Here is a 3,954-nt window from a genome sequence, read left to right on the forward strand (position 1 = left end):
TGAAGATTTCCCATGGGGGAGAAGCCTTTTGTTGGTTGCTCATATTTCTTGAGCCTCTGCAATTGTTCCTAGTCATCAGGCAATCTATATGATGCTTCCTAACTTATTTTATCTCTGAGTGTTAAGAGTTGTACAGGATTAGAAAATTAATTATTTATCTTATGGTTGGCCTACCTGTTGCTCACAGTTAGCATTAACTGTTGCCACTTGTCCTGGATGGCCCAAAGTCCTCCCTGTTTCTAAGGAGTGGTGAGCCTCCAACTGACCTAATAAGCAACACCTCAAGAGCAAAGAAAAACAAAACAAAAAAGGAAATCGTGCAGCACGCACTGCATGCTATTCAAATCACTAAAGTTCAGAGAGTCCAAAGGCAAGCGGGGAAGGCCCAGAGAATGACTGACAGGTCAGGCCACCTTGTGTCTGGAACAGATGGCCGGCTTGATCTGGTTTGCGGGTGGGGTGGGGTGCGGGTTCATCTTAAAGTCGCATACAACCAACCTGGGGTCCAAGGAGGAGGAAGGGTGGGGATGCCGAAGTGCCAGAGCAGTTGAGCCTTTGGCCTCCGGCAGCCTGGTGTCTGGAACTGATCTTATAGAATGCTTTTATTCTTCATTTATTTCTGTTCTAAACTTTGTTATTTCTTTTCCTCTGATTTCTTAAAACAATTTCTTGAGGTATATTTTTAGATTATTTGCCAGCTTTCTATATTTTTCTTGTGAGGACTGATTGCTTTGAACTTCCTTCTTAGGACTGCTTTCACTGTGTCCCAAAGATTCTGGGGAGATATGTGTCTAGTCTCACCAATTTCAATAAATCTTTTCATTTTGGTCTTAATTTCTCCAGTAGTTGTAAAGTCATTCATGAGTAGATTGTTTAGTTTCCATGTATTCATGTGTTCTTGAGGGCTTTTTCTGTAGTCATTTTCAATTTTCGTTCCATTGTGATACAAAATGATGCTGGATATAGCTTTCATACTTTTGAATTTGCAGAAGCTTGTTTGTGTGTTATTGTGGTTGATCTTCTAAAATGTTTCATGTGGGGATGAGAAAAAAAATGTTTTTGCTTTTCTTGTTGTTGTGGTAAATATTCCATAGATTTCTGTCAAGTCCATTTGTTTTATGGTATCATTTTGCTCCTGTGTCTCTTTGTTGATTTTTTGACTAGATAATCTGTCCAGAGGCAAGAGTAAGATATTGAACTCTCCAATGATTCGTGTATTGTAATAGCTCTCTCTCTTTCAATCTGGCAGTTTTTATTTCATGTATGTGGGTGCTCCTGCATTGGGTTTGTATATATTTATAAGTGTTATATCTGCTGGGTGAATAAGTTCCTTTAGTACTATGTAGTGTCCTTCTTTGTCTCTTACAACTTTTGCCTTAAAATAGATTTTGTGTGATATCAGTATCACAGCCTCAGCCTTTTTTTTTTTAATTTCTGTTTGCATAAAATGTCTTTTTCTAGCCCTTCAGTTTTTTTTTTTTACATTATTTATTATTTGTCTTTTTGTATATACTTTCAATCATATTGTTTGGCTTACAATGAGACCATTTTGATATGTGCACATTTCTCCCCAGACCCATTGATCAAAATATCTTTAACAGATAACACCACACCTCCCCATCTGGTCAATGCTCTACCTCTGTATCCCTTTTCCAAATGTCCTTCATTAGGCCCCACTCCTCCACAAAGCCCTTCAGTTTTAGTCTATATATGTATTTATCTGTGAAGTATGTTTCTTTTAAGCAACAGGTAGAAGGTTTCTGTTTGTTTGTTTGTTTGTTTGTTTGTTTGAATCCATTCAGCCAGTCTGTGCCTTTTAGTTAGTTGGTAATTAACATTAATGTTCAATGTCATTATTGATTTTGCACACTTATCCCTGTCATTTTGTTAGTCATTTTCTTAGATGTTTGCATGTTTCTCTAGACTTGAAAAGTTTTCAGGTAGTATTTCTTATTTTATGTATATCATATACATAAAATGTTATTTTATGAAAACAAAAAATATTAAGGTATTTATGCACAATATAATTTTGTAATCCAGTTAATATTGAACAATTTTATTGTTAAAAGTCATTCATTACATTTACAAAAGAATCTAAAATAGGCATTCAACAGATATTCTAACCCTGAAGGACAAAATATCTGGTTTATGTTTTTTCTTGTAGTTTTTTTAAAGATATTTCACATGTAAATTCAAGTTTCATTAGCCCTTTTTAGGCTTTTTGCTCAATATTTAAACAATTTCATTTTCTTTTTTCTTTTTTTTTGTAGATACTTTAAGCTTCTTTTCTCTCATTTTCTTCTCTCAGATTCTTCTTTCCTTTTTTTTTTTTTTTTCTTGTAGTTTTTTTAAAGATATTTCACATGTAAATTCAAGTTTCATTAGCCCTTTTTAGGCTTTTTGCTCAATATTTAAACAATTTCATTTTCTTTTTTCTTTTTTTTTGTAGATACTTTAAGCTTCTTTTCTCTCATTTTCTTCTCTCAGATTCTTCTTTCCTTTTTTTTTTTCTTTTTCTTTTTTTGGAGAGGTTTTTGCTATAGGGCATGTGCACTTGCCAGAAAGGCAGAGACTGACAAAGAGACAGAAAGCGAGAAATCACCCCCTCAGGGGGGGATGTCCATGCGGCAATCCCTTCTCCTCCATTTTCCTCTCAGGATCTTGGGCACACACACATATGCGCCCAGCATGAGTTTAAGCCACTGAGACCGGGACTTGAACCGTGGTCAACTACATAGAGTCCAGCGACATAGCATTACTCCAACTACTTGTCCCACAGATTCTTATTTCTTAGAAGCACACTTAGCTTGTATTTGTTTGTATTCTTCTTTTATTTTCTGATTTTCTTGGAAAGGTTTTTGTTATAGGGCATATGCACTTGCCAGAAAGACAGAGAGAGACAGAGAGATAGAAAGTGAGAAATCACCCCCCAGGGGGCATGGCCACAGTGAAGTCCCTTATTCTCCATTCTCCTCTCAGGATCTTGGGCATGCACGCACACACACCCAGTGTGAGTTTAAGACACTGAGTCTGGGACGCGAACAGCGGGTAACTACATGGTTGTCCAATGACATAGTCAATACACCAACTGCTGGTCCCTCAACTAAAAATACTGCATCCAAAAGGATTATTCTTGAGATGGGAAGAACAAATAAAACTTTTCTCAGTTAGACAAAAACTGAAGGAATTCACCAATACTAGGCCAACTCTTCAGGAAGTACTTAGGGGAATATTGTATCAGGATAACTAAAGAGAGACTAACTGAAATAAGAGAACAAAAACAACTGAGAATGACTATGGATAATGTAAACAGAAATGTTAACCCATTCTATAGTCTTATGCATATATAAAAAAAGTTAAAGTTTTGTTTATTTTCTTGATATTGACAGATATCTTAAAAGTGATATTTTTTTCTAATTGGACATTAAAATTATATTTAAAAATTTTAAAAATCTGAGAAAAAGCTAACAAAATGACAGGGATAAATCTGCAAATATTAATAATAATGTTGAATGTCAATGGATTAAAGTCTACCATTAAAAAGACACAGCCTGGCTGAATGGATTAAAAAACAGAAGCCATCTGTATGCTGCTTACAAGAAACACACCTCACTGATAAGGACATATATAAGCTGAAAGTAAAGGACTGTAAAGTGATAAGTGCATGTGGGGTGTGGTGAAAGGAGAACTCTCTTACACTGCTAGTGACAATGTAAATTGGTCCAGCCACTGTGGAGAACAATTTGGAGATTCCTCGCAAATCTACAAATAGAAAGGGAAGAAAGAGAAAAAGTGGGAGAGAGAAGGAAAGAAAGAGAAAGGAAAAAGACACAGAGAAGAAAGAAAAAAAGGGCTCAAGACAGGGAAAGAAGAAAAAGTAGTCGTTCACGAATTAGACACTCAAGCCAAACTTCTGACTGAAGATGCAGCAGGTCTCAAAACTACATAATATCA

The sequence above is a fragment of the Tupaia chinensis genome, unplaced genomic scaffold, assembly GCF_000334495.1.
Source record: "Tupaia chinensis unplaced genomic scaffold, TupChi_1.0 Scaffold146784_1, whole genome shotgun sequence".
Classification (NCBI taxonomy): domain Eukaryota; kingdom Metazoa; phylum Chordata; class Mammalia; order Scandentia; family Tupaiidae; genus Tupaia; species Tupaia belangeri.